At 37.3% G+C, this 19,407-nt stretch overlaps 1 protein-coding gene across 1 annotated transcript in view; it reads right to left on the bottom strand.

The window, feature by feature from the left end:
- LOC136884879 (angiotensin-converting enzyme) overlaps window positions 1-19,407 on the bottom strand; it is a 354,345-nt gene that overhangs the window by 51,026 nt on the left and 283,912 nt on the right. The window lies entirely within an intron of this gene.

Here is a 19,407-nt window from a genome sequence, read left to right as displayed (position 1 = left end):
CCGTGCTGCATTTACCAGGTCCCACATATCCCCAACTATGTTGCTACTTATACCTGCTTGTCTTACGTTGTTAGTACCAACGTGAAACACTACCACCTTCTCCTTTCCCTCCTCCTTCTCTTCTACTTTCCTCAACATCTGCCTTAACCTAATCCCTGGATAATACTCTTCCCTGGTACCCTTTCCTCCACACACTTTCCCGACATGTCTAATGATTGAATCCCCCATGACCAGAGCCTCAAACCTACCCACCTCATTTGATCCCCTCCCCTCCTGCTTAGTCCTATCTTTCCTGACAGCTGCAGAAGCTACTTCCTCCTCCCTTTTCTCCATTCCACGACCCTGTTCCACCTGTCTTTTCCTATCCACTACTCTACATTTCCCTTTCCTACCTCTTCCCTTTCTCCTACTACCACACTTCTCGGCAACAGTTCTATGTTTCTCATCTTCCCTCGGTTGTTCTACCTGCAGTGACTCGTACCGATTTCTCACCGACACCTGTCTTGAATTCTGATCCTGAATGGAGCCCTTAGCCTGCAATCTCCTTCCCCTTAAAACATAAGACCACCTGTCTTCTACAATTCCCCCTTTCCTTCCCATCCCTCTATTACACCTACTGTATCCTGTACATTTTTTGAGGGAGGCCTACTTTCCTTCCTGTCGTCTGGAAGAATCCTAATTATCTCCCTCAAGCTCTCCAACTCCTCCCTTATACTTCTTAATGCCTGGCCGCACCCACAGTTCGTACACTCGCACTCCTTAGCCATTCTTTACTAAATAATGAAAAGTAAAGGAAAAAATAAGATAACTTAATCTGTGCAAAATAAAAATGAAAGGAAAGAAATATTGTCTAGGTTAGTTCACAAAGATCACACGATAATAAGTTAATTAAAATAGGCTACTACTACACTACAATACTACTTAATTGTACGATTTTTTATTCCTACAACACACTAACAGGATGGAAATTGCTGTTAATTACTGGAAACAGAGAATAATACACAAGAACTACCGGTACCAATTTTAACTGCAGTTAAGTCTACCCTATAGTAAGGTCCACGAGAATTGAAGCAAATACTTTAATACACCAATACCGGACAGCTGTATCTCAACAGCATTGAGTGGAGTGCGAACAGCGATGGTGGTGACATCTAGCGTGTTGGTGTGAACTGCATACTTGGCTGTGCTACAGCTGAGAGGAATGCACCACACTCATCGGAAATATTTTCGTTAAAATAATTGAATAATCACAATAATTAAGAATGAAATTTTAAAATATGAAATTCCTCCTTCATAAACCTCCAAACGAGCATTATGTTAGCCGTGCCTTTCGCTATGTCTTAAAAATTATAAAGCAGAATCTGTTTGAGGATCCACCCAGCCTCTGGGGAAATACTTAATAACTACACTCTCCTCTTCTTTCTAACCTTTTCTCAATTACCTAGCGCAGGATTTTGTATGGACTTGGCCTAGTTTTCCGGCCGGATGCCTTTCATAACAGCAATCATATGTGGAGGGATATATACCGTACTCACTAGTGTTTTTGTGGTTGTTTTTTTGCATGATGTGTTGTACATACTTGAAGATGCGTATGAATACGAACACAAACCCATAGCCCTCGATCTACAGAAATTAACAGACGCGATTAAAATCTCCAACTCAGCCAGGAATCGTACCAGGGCCCTCTGAACTGAAGGCCAGTACGCTGACCATTCCGTGGTGGTGATTATTTTAAAAGGAAGTACAACTGGCCAGCCATCCTCTATTAACACTAATCAGAAGGGAAATGGGCCGGCCCCGTGGTGTAGGGGTAGCGTGCCTGCCTCTTACCCGCAGGCCCCGGGTTCGATTCCCGGCCAGGTCAGGGATTTTTACCTGGACCTGAGGGCTGGTTCGAGGTCCACTCAGCCTACGTGATTACAACTGAGGAGCTATCTGACGGTGAGATAGTGGCCCCGGTCTAGAAAGCCAAGAATAACAGCCGAGAGGATTCGTCGTGCTGACCACACGACACCTCGTAATCTGCAGGCCTTCGGGCTGAGCAACGGTCGCTTGGTAGGCCAAGGCCCTTCAAGGGCTGTAGTGCCAAGGGGTATGGTTTTAGAAGGGAAATGGAAGAAGTCCAACACTCCAAAGAACGAAGGTATCATAAATGGGGGGGGGGGGGCACGAAGAGCTAACCAATCAGCCAAAGAGCCAACGGGGGCAGATAACCTAACAACATCCATGATTTATTAAGATTTTGGGAAAGAGAAGAAGCTGTAATTAAGAAACAGTAGTTTGGTCCATTATGTTGACTTCTTTCTTCTTCTTCTTCTTCTTCTTCTTCTTCTTCTTCTTCGGTACGGCCGATCTTCCCGAACTGTACAGAGCAACTCAACCTCACGCTGCTATCTCGCTTTTGCCGTTCTTTGAATTTTCTGTTTTACCTCTGAAGACAAAAATACATAACTTAATATATAACACATATTGGGGTTACGTGAGTGAACTACGATGTTACTGACAAGGATGAAGGGTCCAGAATTTCCTAAAGTCTCTTTCACAAATTAATGCATGAAGAATTACCATACACACGTTTTAAATTAATTGGGCTGGTGCTCAAGTCTATGCCGATAATGCACTGAAATAATTTTCTTACGCCGGGCTGAGTGGCTCAGACGGTTGATGCGATGGCCTTCTGATCCAATTTGGCAGGTTCGATCCTGGCTCAGTCCGGTGGTATTTGAAGGTGCTCAAATACGTCAGCCTCGTGTAGGTAGATTTACTGGCATGTAAAAGAATTCCTGCGGGATTATATTCCGGCACCTCGGCGTCTACGAAAACTGTAAAAGTACATAGTGGGACGTAAAGAAAATTATTATTATTTTCTTACAGTAAAAGAAAAGGTGACTGGATTCGAAACTCATGGCTTTGAATTTTCAATTTCAAGACTACCACGATAACCATTACGCTACAGACCCACAAGTTTTCGGTTGTGAAATTTATGGCACTGTTTAACAATATGGACCCTCAAGCTTGAGTATACTAGAGTTGCATATTTGTTAATATTATTGGTTTTACGTCCTACTAACATTTCAGTAGGGTATTTGATTGAATTTCTTAATATAAGGGGCATAGAATGTAACCTCAACACAGATGCAAGGTCATTACATTTTGTAATACTTGCGGTTATCATTTCCCACGCCCATTATAATGCTGGGTAATTTGTTCAGCGCATAACACTTTTCGTGGAATATAACTTCTTCTTCTTCTTCTTGGTTAGTTTTTGGACATCGTCGTAAGACGCTACGTCCAGTCACTGGTGTGCGTGATAATTAATGTCTAGGAGAGGTACCAACATTAGAAAAAAATAGTACACTACAAGATAGTAGGGTTAGCTATGTAATGAAGCTAATGACAGCCGGGAATAATGAACCTGAGGAGAATACCAAGAATATGGAGGCTAATCTATCTAGGACAACACAAAAAACACTGGGACACAGGGTTCTAACGCTTCACGTCAGTGTGGTCTGCCACGACGTCTTACTACGAACAAACCAGACCGGACCACATATAAGGGATAGGATGCAAAAGTTCATACCTATAGGGAAGGAAAAGATTACAATTGGATGTTACAGGTAACTAAAAATTTAAGGATTAAGTCTACAACGCGAAAAGACGGTTAAAACACTAAACACGAAACATTTAACGGCAGTTGGTAACCCACTTGAAGAAGCTTAGTTATGAATTCTCGACGGTGATGTTCATATGTCTGACACTGAAAAAAAATATGGTTGACAGTACCTACTACCCGACCGCATGGACATAAGTTACTTTCGATAAGATTAAGGCGATAGAGATGAGCAGGCGTACACACATGATTTAAGCGAAGCCGTATAATTGTAGTTATATGACACCGATTGTAGTTACCAAAGGCGAACCACGGTTTATTAGGAATATCAGGCAGAAGCGTGAATAAGTGCTTACCTTTCAACTGGGAAGTTCGGCGCCATACTGCACACCACTGATCGTGGATGAAGTGACGACAGTGTTCCCATAAGTCTGAGTGTGGAACTACGATATAGTAATCCAATCCAGAACCCTGGGCAGCCTCTTGAGCTAGGATATCCGTTGTGACGTTACCGTGTATGCCAGAATGGCCCGGAAGCCATACGAATAAGACTTTAACATTACGGAGGAACAAGTCATAGCTTAATTTGCGTAACTTTTGAATGTACCAATTATTGGTATGTTCGGGATTGTCTAAAGCCTTCAAGGTGCTTAAAGTACAAATGAGAGCTTGTGATATTCCAGAATATTTTATGTAAAACCTTTCATACGAAAATGAAAATGAGATTTTAACCAAGTTTCGCTCGAGAAAATTACCGCAGGATCAAAAGAATTTATTAAACTCACGAATGCATGTTACTTAATTAATATGCTTCGACAATTCCATTGCAGGAGCCGCATATTTTACTGGACGGTAGGGGGAAGTCCCACAAATTGATAAAGATCATCATATAATGATTGTAACTCTTTCTTCCATATGCCAGTTGTATCAATTGTTGCGATTACATCTGCAAATTTGTTGAAGAAAGGTCGACCTAGTTCATTAGGGTTAACGTTTGCTTTACCCTGTAAAGCCATAACAGAGGAAGATGACGATATTGGCGCGTGGGGATCCGAAGTTTGCCCTTGAGGACTTGGCTTCAGTGATGTAGAGGCAGTCTCGGTAGGAGGAGCAGGTATCAAACGCACTATGGGAGTGCCAGAATGTTCTGGAACCGTTTTCGGATTACTTAGTAAACGCAAATATGATGCCCTATCATAACCTGGGGTGACAGGTGGGCGGGGGGGGGGGGTTATTAACCACCATAGTAAATTTACGCTTTCGAGGATGAGTTTCTTCCGATGGAGTTGATCTAGTGGGTAAAGGAGGAAAATGTTGGGGTATCAGAAGGGGGTTAGATAGGGACTGTAATGGGGCAAAATAGTTTTTCACTTCAAAATATGATTTGTTTTCAACACTCATAATGCGTTTAATTTCTTTTTGTTGTTTGTGGATTTCACAATGTTCTGCTCCCGCAGGATGATTTCCGCCACAGTTAGCAAATTTAACGACTTGGTGAGTGCAATCTTCAGTAGAATGAGTAAGGGAACACTTTCCACATCTCGGCTCCCTAGAACGACAATTAGCAGCGGTGTGTCCATACCGCTGACATCGTTTGCATATTAAAGGAGAAAATATGTAGGCCTGAACCTCTATCATGACTTTAAAAATAGACACGCTTTTCGGAAGGTGTTGACTCTCGAATACAACCTTCACAGTACCTGTAGGGATATATTCAGTTTTTCCGTCTTTAGATGAACGTCTATTTAGACGTTGTACTTTCACTACAGGATAAGGTGAATCTAAATAAGTGAGAATGTCGGATTCGGAAATAGTAGTGTCTACTCCCCTTATGACCCCTACTCGCTGAATATTCGAAGACGGAATAAAAGCTTTCAATTTCTTTTCTGCAAGAATGGGATGAGAAAGAAAGGCGTTTGCAGCCTTACTAGACATAAAAGTAACTTGAATTCTATTTCGTCCCTTCCTATGTATGGCCTTGACGTCACCAATTTGCCTCTCGTAGAAAATCCGTCCCAGTGCCATAGGGTGAATATGTCCTATTTTATTTGTAGAGTCAATCGATTCAACAAATACTATGTAAGGGCCAAGATGAGTGGTAGAATAGGTAGATACAGGAACTTGCGGGCGCTGATCCGAATCACATATTGTATCTTGAGAACTGTCTCGTTGAGTAACAGTATTACTAACGTCCATGGGTAAATCCTTACGCACGGCACCTGTAGCAATATCAGGAGGTCGGCCTAAAGGGCCACCACCACTATCTACAGACATAATAGTCCAAAAGGAATTACCCTATACTAGCACCAGAACAACCACAAAAGAAAATTCCTAGGATACAAACACAAACATAAAACACTCTACTTATCTACAAACAGGAAAAAAGCCGCTGCACCAGTGACCGGAGCTAGACGTGTACACCGCACAACAGCCGAACGCTGAGTGTGGAATATAACTGCAATGTAAGATTATTTAGTGACAAGCATTGACACATTATAAACAACACGGCAGTACGCCAAGAATCATGCAGATGGCAAAATGTTTTTGAATAGTTGGTCACACCAAGCCATGTAGGTAGCAGCACTATCGGCTTTCTCGCTGAAAACAGCAAGCTGTCCGGTATTATCATATTAAAGTATTTGATTGAAGTCTGACAGGTGAGCGGCGAAAGCTGTAACTACGAAGTACGCTGCGTTGTCATAGTTACCTCCATTTGCGGCCTACCACCCTTTCAGACAGGCTGAGTGTTTAATAAAACATGTAGGCCTAGGCCCAATACAGTTAATTTACCCTTGACCGGTTCCAAAGCTCGTGTTAATAATCCCACATTTAAGACAGAACACGACATTATCGATATATATGAAAGATTTCATAATCACTAACAAAATAATCAGTTTCTGACAATAACCTCAACAAATGCACATGTTAATCACAGAATAGAACAACACTGCCCAAATTGATAGTTTTTTATTATTTAACTCCGATTGTTAACGGTACCTGTACATTTCAGGAATAAACTACGGTATAATAAACACAATAGGAAGACGATACTTCATCGAGAATAGAAATCAGTCAGAATATGAATGACAAAAGAGACTGAGAGCAAGCCAACCCACGTGGTGATAGCGTCCTAAAATGTTGCAACTCTGTTATCGTTGCCATAGCAACAGGCCATTTTCGAGCAGCGTTAGTCAACTTTTTCTCGCCGGTGGCGCTAAACGTCAGACTTCAACTCTCGTGGGCCCTACTGTAATTACAACAGAACTCTTGGTAAGAGAGTTACTACAGATACCACAGAAACGGTACTATACCACACAAATATTTCACAGTAATAGAATATAGAGTATTTTTAATAAGATACCGGTACTATAATACACTACAATAATTTCAAACTACGTTCAGACTAAGTATATACAGATACTATTATACACTACCATAATTTTAAACTACGTTCAGACGTATTCTAATTAAAACAAGTTATTACCAAGCACAAACAGAAAAGAAAATTACCATTAAATTTCGAAATTCAAAATTCAAAATTATAGAATACGCACTCTAATTTCTATTAAGTTACTATACTACACTACAATAATGTTTAAACTACGTTCAGACGTATCCTAGGTTATTACTAAGCACAAATAGAAATGAAAATTCCAATTAGGCCTAAATTAGATATTCGCAAGAACTACCCGGTAGGTAGGTACTCGAAGATTACCAACAAAGTTAAACACATAGACAGATTCATATTAGTACTATATAGGCTACTTTATACTACTATGCTGTAATAGAACTGAAACCTGCTGTTTGTACAAAAATACACACGAATATAACACGCAAGATACTATATAATTAATATAACGTATCTACATTACAATTCTCAACTGAAATGTGGTTATGTGATTATTACAGATGGTGGATTATTATTATTTTCCCTACTCCGCGGGACGGAGAATAAAAGTGTCCTTAAATGTTGAAAAATATGAGGTTGTTTACAATAATTTCTCAAAAGTAGTTCTGTCTAAACTACGCCAGGGACTTGAATTGCAATTATTGGAATGTAGGAACTTGATTATTAGCTAACCGCTCATAAATTCTGAAATATGAAGGGTGTGAAATATTAATTACGGATACTTTAACTGCCTACTCAGAACTACAAATGATTGGAATACAAGAATCAGCTGATTTTTATTTTCTTGATACACTACACGCTTTGTTCACGACGGTAGCCAACAATGCCAATATTTGAATATGAAGAGCGACAATAATCAATAACAATTACGACTGTTAACTATTTCGCCAGTGAAATACTGTTTATTCTGTTGAAATCCTTTCTTTAAACAACATTTACAACAGTATCGCGTTATTTAAAAAAGTTATTACCTTCGTGATAGGTGGGACCGTTGAACTGCTATTTGAAATACCCTGTTAAATGCCTGCACTAATACACTATAACCGCTGCCGAAGTTACGACTCTTTTAAATATTCCGTCTTTGTAAGTATTTTATCAACAAACCTATTGATATTTTAATAATACTATTAAAAAGAAAGATAAATTACTTCTTTCACGCAGTCCTAAATTGCAGGTTGTAATCTAGCGAACGCCTACGGAACTACTCAGTGTGAAAACTGTAAATAAATACCACTAATCGCAGATCACTACAAACACTAAACACAATTATTTGTGGAGCTAAATGTATCACACACACACACACACACACACACAAAATTTGGTAAATTTCTACAATTATAACTACTTTATCACTGAGATAACACAGAGCTCTTGGAACAGCCAACCACTCGCTAACGCATCCAACAGTGCATGGTTCGAATCCCACTGTCAGCAGCCCTAGAGGTGGTTACACGTGGTTTACCATTTTCATACCATGTGAATGCCAGGGCTAGCAATAATACTTTATTAACGGTAATACGATTTTACACAACAATAGAGAAATATAAACAAAACAAAACTCACTAAAAATAAAGTTCAGTTGAGTATAAATATGTACAGATAAGTAAATGCAGGAAAATAATAGTAAATTCTGGAGATTATGCAAGTGAGGCGTCCAATTGCAAAACTCGTTTTGTTCATTTTTTTTTTGAAAGTGAGTTAAGACCTTAAATCGATTCTTCATTCACAGCAGCACACTTTGGTGTAAACTGTTCATTGCAAACTCTGTTTAATCCAGATGAAAATAGGCTTCAAATTATTGGTTCTGTTGCAGAACTCGTTTTGTCCATTGCCTATACTGTTTCATATTCCGTTTTGTCCATCTTACGCAAAGTGGTGCAAAACTCGTTTTGTCCTATAACAATCTGTAGGTTACAGCAAGAGACTGGTGCAGAACTCGTTTAGTCCAGTTTGCAGCACAGTTCGTTTAAATTGGTATTTGTTAATTATTACAAAGAAATAAGTCTTGTAATAATAGTATAATAGGTAAATTTCATTTTCAACATGTGGCCAACCTGAGATGATAAACATCCTACATTGCATTTCCCTCCAAACTTTGTAAACATAGCAGTAGTTGCATTGTAGCCCTCAGTAGTGTATTTGTCTAAGTAAATACTGTGTTTTATTACAAAATATGAATCTTCTGAAAGTAAATAAATCAGAGTCGGGTAAAGATAGAAAGAAGAGAAGCAGGAAGGGTACATGGAAACGTAATGTGGCGAAGAGGATGAGGTAAGGTTTACAGAGGTGTGATGTATTTGTCAGCTCAATACCTCCAAGTCAAGTTCTTATTCAATCATATTCCCACTTTAAATTCTTGTTTGACAAATAAACAATTAATACAGTTTTATTTCAGATATTCTGCACCATCCTTTCCTCCACCACCCGCATGTCAACACAAATCCGTGGAAGCTTTTCGATGCAGTGAAGTGAGCTACCAGGATGTAAGGCGCATGCATCAGAAATTTTATGCCAGTCCGGACAGACAATCTCAACACCATTTCATATTAAGACATGTTACAGTTTCCACCCCAGAACGTAACAGATCAAGAAGCGGGAATAGTGATTATTGCAGAAATAAGGTAACAACTAAATATTTCATTCCATGCTTGAAAAGTGATCGATTTGAAAATATACCAGTTTGCAAACAGCTATTTATAAAAACGTTGTGCATATGAAGGGATAGGGTGCAAGCATTGTGTCGAAAATTTTTGGAAAAGGGTGATATACCTCCCGAGTGAAGAGGTGGTGACAGGAGGACTGCTAAGTTTTTTGACTGGCGACAAGCAGTGAAAACATTTATAGAGTCTATACAAGTCCTCGAAAGCATTATTGTCGTAGCAAAAGTACGAAACGGCAATATTTACCAAGTGAACTGAGCTTCAGAGCTCTCTGGGTACAATACAATGATAAGCACGAACCAGACTTTCATGTCAAATATGAATTTTTTCGGCAAATCTTTGTTAGTGATTACAATCTAGGCTTCGGCTCACCAGCCACAGACGTATGTTCTCAGTGCTCGTCTCTTAAGGAACGTATACAGAACTGCCATGACCCCATGAAGAAACAAGATTTGCAAACAGAGTTAAACATACATACCAAAAAAGCAGATGCGTTTTATGATCAACTACGTTCAGCTAACAAAGGTGAGTGTGTTTTCAGTTTTGACTGCCAAAAAAATCAAGCCATTCCAAAGACTGCTGATCAGGCAGCATACTATTTACGCCAGTTATACCTGTACAATTTCACTATATGTGAGGGAACATCTAAAGACACTCATGGTTGAGTGGCTCGAAAATGACTACCCAAAAGGTGCAAATCAAATAGTTTCTGCGTTATACCATAGGCTGGTAGCAACATATCTTACAGGATACAATTCAGTCAGACTGGTTGCAGATGGCTGTGGTGGCCAAAGCAAGAATAAAATCATGATTGCTATATTAGGCAAATTTCTGAGTCAAGATGCCCCAGCGAGAGTAAGAAAAATTACACTAGTGTTTTCTATAGTAGGCCACTCCTATATAAATCCAGACCGAATTTTTGAGCTAATGGAGGCTGATATAAGAAAGCATACAACATTGCTAACTGACAAAGATTATCTGAAGATGTTTGAATCTCATGCGACTGTCATTCGTTTAGGAGACCAAACGTCTCCAGTGCAAGACTGGAAGAGTGCTGTTTCAAAAGTAGTTAAATAACCCGCTCAATGGCATTTTAAGTTGCAACCTTCGAAAAGGGTTATTATCAAGAAAACAAAGCAAGGAAGCTGTGTTGTGCAAGGTGAAATAAATTACAACAGTGATTTTGGTGAGGCCAAAGGTATTTTGAAACGTAGAACAATGTATATGAATATTGTTCCTAATATCATGGAGTGTGGTAAACCCATAAAAAAATAAAAACTTGCCGATTTAAACACATTATTGTCTAAACATTTCGAAGAAAACTGGAATCAAAATGACAAACTATACTTTTAAAAAAGTTGTTTGAACAACAAGAAACCTTACATGAGGCAAATGATGACATGGAATCTGATTCTGGGGATTTCATTGAAGAACATGAGGGACTGGTGTTGTGAGAAGTGTGAATTTGCGAGAAGCAAGTGAAAATTATTTTTATGTACTAATGTATTTAATGTATGTAATTTGAGTTGATTACTCTAAACGTATTGAAATAATTATATTTTGATTAAGATATGTGTGTTTTTTATTTCCTAGCACTTGATAACTCACCAGTCTCAACAGTTACAAAAATGGTTATATCCATTATATTGTTGGAAAACTCGTTATCTTCATGATCACGTTATGTCCAAACTATTTTATATAAAATCTCGGAATATATGAGTCAGAGATTTGTTGGCATCTGGTGATGGACAGGAACCATATCCTGCTGTTAATTGGTTAAAGATTCATCCTTCTAACACTAGGCATAAGCAAATGACAGTTTTTCCTGGTTTCTGAAAAATCTGTTATCATGGACAAAACCTGTTTTGCAATTGGACGCCTCGTGATTTCTAAATTTTGACAATGAACAGTTAAATATATCAATATCCACTTTGTTTAGAGATCTTGACATTCATTCAATTGGCCCATTGAATGCATAGTTAGTTCTATGCAATTTGTAGACAATGTATTCTTGAACCTCGTGCGTCTGTCTGGTACAAGTACGTTAATTTTTTCAAGGAGTTGTGGACAATTCACCAAGGAGTGAAGCAATTTAAAAATGAAGAGTGTATCCAGGAATTCACGGCATTGTGACAGACTATGCAGATTTAAAGATTAAGGCCACACAAGCTATCTGCCCTAGTCCTTTCATAAATCCTCATTGCCAAAGAAACTGTATGAATTAGTGCAACATTAAACCAAGCAAAATAATGATGATGCTGTTGATGATAGTGATAATAATAGTTACTTTGGGATTGAAACTACAGTGCTACTAGGGGTAATATTTAATGCATTATCTGTATCTGGCAAGAGTTTAAGGATATGAATAATGAACATTATTATGGAACAAATATTCACGTTGAAAGCGGAGAAGGCCCCTAAGCCTCGACGAACACTGGAAAGCTCAAGGCACGCACCAAACAGCATCAGTCACATTCTCTCTTTTTTTTTAGCAGGAAGGGGCCTTGCCAACGCCACCTAGGATACAAGGCCGCTACACTAACGAGATCTCAGCTGCTGACATCACAGCATTGCGGCCTAACCCATTGCAAGTATGATACTGTTACTGTGAAATATTGATTAGGTTAAGTAAGAAGAATGCCTCGTAAAAGTGGCATCCCTGCCTGTAGCCGGACCAAAAGTGAGTGTTTTTCTCTTTCCGAGTGATGGAGACCTCAAAGAGAAATGGGTTAAAGCTATTCACCGGGCTGAATGTATGCCCTCCAAACAATCTGTGGTGAGTTAAAACTTTTCTAGTTTAATTTTTAGAGTGTTATTTGAATGTCTTACTCCCTGTTGTTAAGTACATGTAATGATCAAATGGTAAGGTATAGAACTAACTACAGCTCCTAACCTCACCGACTTGAAGTTATGATATGTTTATTTTAAGTTACCGTACTTGACTTTTTAAATAAGATATTTTGAAAATATTGTGTGCATAATATGGAAATTCTTCTTGCTTTTCAGGTCTGTGAATTACATTTCCAGTCCACTGATATAAAGAGATGGAGAAGTACTTCAATGTACGACCCTAAGAATAGAAGGTTATTAACAACACCTATAGACTAACTTCGTCTCAAGAAAGGTGGGTTACACGTTCTAGAGTAGTCTATACGTGAATATAGTTTAATACCTATAATAATAGCAGAATTTGTACTATCATAGGCCTAAGTGTTGTACATACAACAATATTATTAATATTATTAATTAATTATTAATTATTATTAATATTAATGCAATTCCATCACTGCTGCTGGGGTGTCCCTGATATCTATCCAGACCTTCAACATCAAGAGATCCTGAGAACCGCAGAGAACGACTCGAAAATGCTTTTCTGAAGACCAGCATCGAGGAAAGCCTTATTGTTCAAGAAGAACACATGAAAAGGATTTTGTTTCATAACCTCAATGAACGTCAGGCAAAAAAAGAACACATGTGACCTGCCGCCAGTTATCAGGGTTTTGGATACTTAAACTGCTTCTGGTTTGATGTCTGTGTTGTAGTACCATATATAGTACGCGAATCTTTTCTTGATACCAAGTTCCAATTCAGCACTAGGAAGCTCAGGTATCAAGAAAAGGTTCGCGTACTATACATAGAACTTTTGTTGTATCCAGTGGCGGCTCGTGGCTGTAAAGTATGGTGAAGAACTATAACCCGTTCGGTTTCGAGGGACAGATTTAGGAATTACGTGTTGTTTTTGGTTGTTTTGTACTCGTACCTCGTACCTGTGACTGGGTCCAGGACGTGACCAAAAACGTATACAGACCGGAGCGCTGTGTAACGTCACAGCGCGGCAAACGTGTGGCTGCCTTTAATCTACAATGCGAAGTAGAGATAAGATCTGACCGGGAGACTAACAATTATAGAAGCGCGGCACCCTAGGGAAGAGCTGGACACTTTGTCGTGTTTTCATTTACGACGCGCAGCTGTTTACTGACGCTAAAAACCGAAAAAGTTATACTAGTAAAGAAAATATATATATTTACATTAATCGTTTTTCTAATAATTTAACTCACCTATTTTTTGTACTGCACCCATCGGATGAGTCTGATTGGCAACATTTTAATAAATTGTATTTGTTAATAAATAGTAATAGCCAGCGTTCTTAAACAAAGGGACAGCATTGGAAATTTCTGGTAGCTAGCTCGTGAGAATGAAGCCTTGATAGGAACCCACGCTTTTTTTCTCTGCTAAAAATAAATTATTGGGACACCTGTTATTGCGTCATCTTTTGGAACTGCGTATTAGGAGTGGAAAAGTACTGGCAGGAGTGACTGAGATGGAGAATCATGGTTCTAAATACCCGAATCCCCTTATTTTGGAATGAACTCGTCCATATAGATGAACAGCGGATCAGATTGCTGCATTTAAATAATTTCAAAATTAGCGCGACCAAATGATATGTGGCTTGTAATTAATCCCTGTCAGTATTTAAGGAAGATTATATTAAGAGGAGATGTCAGTAATTATTATAGTAATTCTGAACTAACTTATTGGTTTGTGGCAAATGGATTGGAATATTGTGTATCCAGATGTTTGTTATCACCGGCAGTGGGAACCCCATTGCCAGCGTGGAGAGTGGTTTATCAGCGCGGCAGAAGATATAGTCCAACTAACGCCTACTGTATTGTAAAAGAAATTACGAACAATTTTAGAGTCACGATGCATCATGGCAGTAACAAGAATTGATGCAATTTGTGTGTACAAAGCATTTCATGTTTTTGGTAACTTTGCTTTGGAGCTACCCAGCATTCCTTTGGTTGGGATTTTTAGTGGCAAGAATTAGTGTTCCTACGCCGATTAGTGCGCCAACATCCCCGAGCGGTGGCTTCTCACGAATCAGTCAGCAGTAAGAGTCTAGTGGCGGTCAGACGTGTCTTAAATTTGCTCCGCACTTAAGTACGATTGTGGTAAATTATATATATTTATTAGTACTGTGGAGGAGGAAATGAATGTTATAAACAGAAGTGTAGGTGGTAAAGTTTTCGAAACCCCACAAGTGAGTGGAGGAACAGATTAACAAATTATACAAGTGTCTAAATCTATGCAGGGTAAAGAAATGAAACTGTGAATTATGCAGAGTTGCATCTTATGTGACGTATTTTCAATATGTAGCCCGCAGAGCAAAGCAGACAGTTCAATAGGCATTGGTAGCCCGTAAGTGTGGAAACATTGCCTGCTACAGCTGATTTGTTAGTGGTGTTTGAAACGTGGAGCGAAGAAAATACTTTTACTTTCTACGAGATATTTAGCTCAAGTGGGGGTAGTCACTTTCCCCAACGGCGTGGTTCACACAAAGGGAGCGGTTGAGCCCATGCAAGACTTCGCTACGTGAGAAGCAGCAGTGTGTTAAAGCAGAGTACGTAAAATCCAAGTTCCAAAATATCTGAGTACTGCGTATGTGTGTATATATGTATTACAGTGTAGTGTCTAGTTTTAAAACAAGTTGTCGTGTTTAATATTATGGGTAGGAAATAAACGTGTGCACAGTGTCAAACAAGAGTGGAAAGTAGTAATATAAGCCAATGCCGGATACAGCAAGAATGGTCAATGATATTAACATGTTGGTCATGAATCTGTAAGACAACATGGCTGCCTTTAGTCCTGGCGATCCCGAAGTGCCCTCAATGTGAGTACACAATCTCATGTTTGATTTAAAATCTAAAGCTTTCCTTTGATAATGGTATCTTTATTTAGATAGGTATGCGAGTGACGATGATGTAACTGTAAACCCGAGTACACAGCCAGAAAATTAGGATAATTCTGTTTATGAGTAGTGTAAATATTTATTATTATTATTGTTGTTATTAATCGTGTGTGTACTAAATTTGATCTGTTAGTATCGAACTAGTTATTTTTTGAGGCAATTATAATGAATGATTCGCATATACCTGCATTATTATTATTATTATTAGTAGCATTGTCAGTATTGCATTTAGGCGGAATTTTATTTGTTTCACGCAAGCACAGTTATCGTGGTGGAGGAGTGAAGAAGTCAATAATGATAATAAAACATATATATATATATATATATATATATATATATTCAATAGTTACTGTCGAGAATTCTGTTGGGACGACAGTAACACTGATACATCCACATATTGGTTGCTATGGCAAGTAACGCGGTTAGACAGTTGAGTGAACAATGCTAAATAAAAGGATTTATTTTTGGCTCAGGTAAATCAAAGTGTTGTCGAGTAAAAGAAACGATATTGAGCAACGGTAATTTATTTGAGATGTCGGAAGGTCCGTAGTTGGGAGTATATGGTAACACATGAGGTTGTTTACCTGAAGATAATTATGGAGAACAAAGAGTATGATGAACATATTCTCAATAAATAATGGAAATGTAGGTATCAGCGTGAGAGCTGAGATGCATGCAGAATAAGAAATGGTGATGACGTCGTAAATGAATAAATGTGAGGAAATAAATAAGCCAGTTAAAGAAGGTATACGAGTTAAAAGGACCAAATGATACATATAAATGGTTTAGCCGTGACACAATATCGTTCTATTTAGAGAAAGTTATAGTACACATTTAAATGATATTTTAAAGCTAGGTTGGTAACATGGATCACGCAACTGGGCTGGTGTGGATGCTTGCCAGTAGGAACTATTTTATTGGTTTTAACAGATTATTATTATTATTATTAATATTAAATATATTTATTACTTTATTTGCCTCGTATTAGCCATCATTTAGGTACATTCTTTTATTGTCTGTGCATTGTCTATGCATTTTATTCTGAAGAAACCACAGTAACATTTGCAATGGGTCATGGCTATATTTCAGCGAATTATAATATGTTGAGACGCTGAAATAAGCCAAAAGTGTGGTGTGTGCTGGTGACAAGGTTCATATATGTATATATTAGTGGAATTTTAGGTATTAGGTTAGGATTTCTGGCTGCGTTATCTCGCTTGGTGTACATATTAGCATAAATTAGTGTATGTTTATTTAAAGTAGGAGAGTTTGTCTTTTCCAGATTAATTTTACGATATCTAAGTAAGGGTCACTCGCATATATCGAAAGTAAAGCTTTAGATTTGTGTGCAACAACAACCAAGGTCCATTATGTGAGTTAAAGTTACTGAATTCTCAGGTTAAAGCAAGTATTGTTTATTGCACCTAGAAGGAAGATATTGAAATTATGGGAACTCAGTAACGGTTTTGATAAGAGAAATATTATTATTATTATTAATATTGGTGAACTCTATTATGAGAATTTCATGGTTATGCCTTTACACAGTGGATTAGGTATTTCATTAAATTATGGCAAATATGGTTTTATAGATAAAGAAAACCCAATAAGCACTGTTAAGAAAGATTCTATTCAAATGGTGTTACTCATGGCAAATGAATGTTCTAAGATAACTGACATAAACATACTATAATTTATCAGGATGGTGGATCAAGAGTACCGTAATTACAGGTCATGTTAAGATATTATTATTTATTATTGTTATTATTATTATTATTATTATTATTATTATTATTATTATTATTAATATTGAATATTATTATTTAACATTTTACCAATGAATTTCACAAGCAATTAGGGAGTCTTGATGAATACCATATTAATCACTTGTGTCAATCAATTGTGGATTTATTAATTAATTAAATAATTTACATTTTATATTTTTTTATTCAATTTATCTACGATTTGGTTAACAACAGTATTGGATTTTGGTAGGCGATTATAAATTCTTTAGGATTTTTTTATGATATCTAACATAGAAATAACATTCATTAAGTGATATTACTATTATCGTTTCAATTATTATTATTATTATTATTATTATTATTGTTATTACAATATTATTATTATTATCATCTCGATGCATTGTAAATTCACTGATCTCACTATATTGGAGGATTTGAGTCACAAGATAATGATTTCCAGTGGTCAGTTAGGCAATTAATTATGTAATTAATAAATTTGAGTATAATCAAATTAGTAAAATTAATTAATTATTATATTAGGGTAACTTTTGGTATGTTTGTTTGCAAACTTATTTCACATATCTGAGAGGTTAGTAGTGACATTCCTAGATTTTGATCTGTGCAAAATCGTCGTATTATTTCAATTATTATTATTATTATTATTATTATTATTATTACTATTGTATTACATTTTAGGTTGGTTTTCCAAACTACAGATATGCATTTGGGATACACTGTGGAGACTTTCCTGTATTCTTTTAATTAGTTTACAATGTAATTCAGTGATATCAAAATAATTTTATTAATTAATTAATATCGATATTTTTTTAATATATAAAAAACAATTTTATCTATTATAATTATTTTGACTGATGGCAAGCAGTATTTTGATGAATAACTTGAATTGGCTGTATAAAAATTTATTCACATCAATATTATTATTATTATCATTATCATCACTAAATGTTCTCATGAGTATATTGTTATTCAATTGATCCACTTGGTCTATAAACAACATTATCCTAGCAAATGTGTACAGTTACACAGACATTATATAATTGGATGAACAAATATGGGAAACATCATTTAAACAAATTTTATGGAAAATTATAAATATTATTCTTTAGGGATTAATGAGGTAGTCATGTGTGTCATTATTGAGAATTCTAATTGTACAGTCTCATAAGGTAATAATGTAACATTAACCAATCTTATTTTACATTTTATAAAATTTATTTACTTTTCTCTTTTGATTTATCAATAAAATTTTATACACATATTTAAACTCAAATCAGTCTGAGTCATAAATTATTGTAGTCAATAGTTTACCGAATGCACTATCCCTATGCATCCTGATTCGACGACAGGGACTGATCGCGCCTGAGAAGAGGACCTCACCATCTTCGGTAAGTATTTTTTTTAGGGCAGCCGAGGCAATGTTGACATCTAATCTACACCGAAGGAGCTCTGCAAGGGTGCATAGGTAATCAGGAATAAGTTGTAAAATGTCGCCCAACGCTGGGGCCTGACTGTCGTCTATAAGGGAATGGTAAGTCAATGTTAGGGTTATTTAAATGACCAGACTGAAACTTAGAACATTCTTTGAACTTGTAGTAAAATGAACACTGTGTAAAAGGCGGAATTTCATATATGTGATACATATTGAATATATGTTATTAATGTTTATTTATGTAAAACATGGGACATTTGTTGTTGTTGTATATAGCACGTAAGGTCACCTAGGCATAGAGGCAGACTTTTATGCATAATGGTTATAACACAGGAGCAGTGGGAGCAGCTGGTCGCGAGCATTAATATGCTCAACACCAAGGTGGAAACTGTACAGAGTGAGATGAAGGAAGGACAGGACGAAATTACCAAGAACTTAACAGAAAGTTTAGAAAATAGTCAAACAGTACTCAAAGACGAAATTACTAGGAACTTAACAGAAAGCATAGAGAGTAGTCAGGCAGTGCTTAAAGATGAAATCACTAGGAACGTAACTGAAAGTTTTTCCCAGAAACTAGAGGATACGCGGGCTATGTTGGAGACACTCGATGATAAAATTGTTAGTAGTCAGGGCGAACTGAGAAAGGAATTCCTAGATAACCAAGAAAAGTTATTAAAGCTCTGCGAGACTAATAGGGCACACACTAAGCAGGAGTTGCATAGTTTAGCCGTTGCACATAAGCAACTAATTAAGCAGATAGGCGATGTAAGCATATCATTTACAAAAA

This window comes from Anabrus simplex, chromosome 1, assembly GCF_040414725.1.
Source record: "Anabrus simplex isolate iqAnaSimp1 chromosome 1, ASM4041472v1, whole genome shotgun sequence".
Classification (NCBI taxonomy): domain Eukaryota; kingdom Metazoa; phylum Arthropoda; class Insecta; order Orthoptera; family Tettigoniidae; genus Anabrus; species Anabrus simplex.
This window is presented reverse-complemented; position numbering and strand designations above follow the sequence as displayed.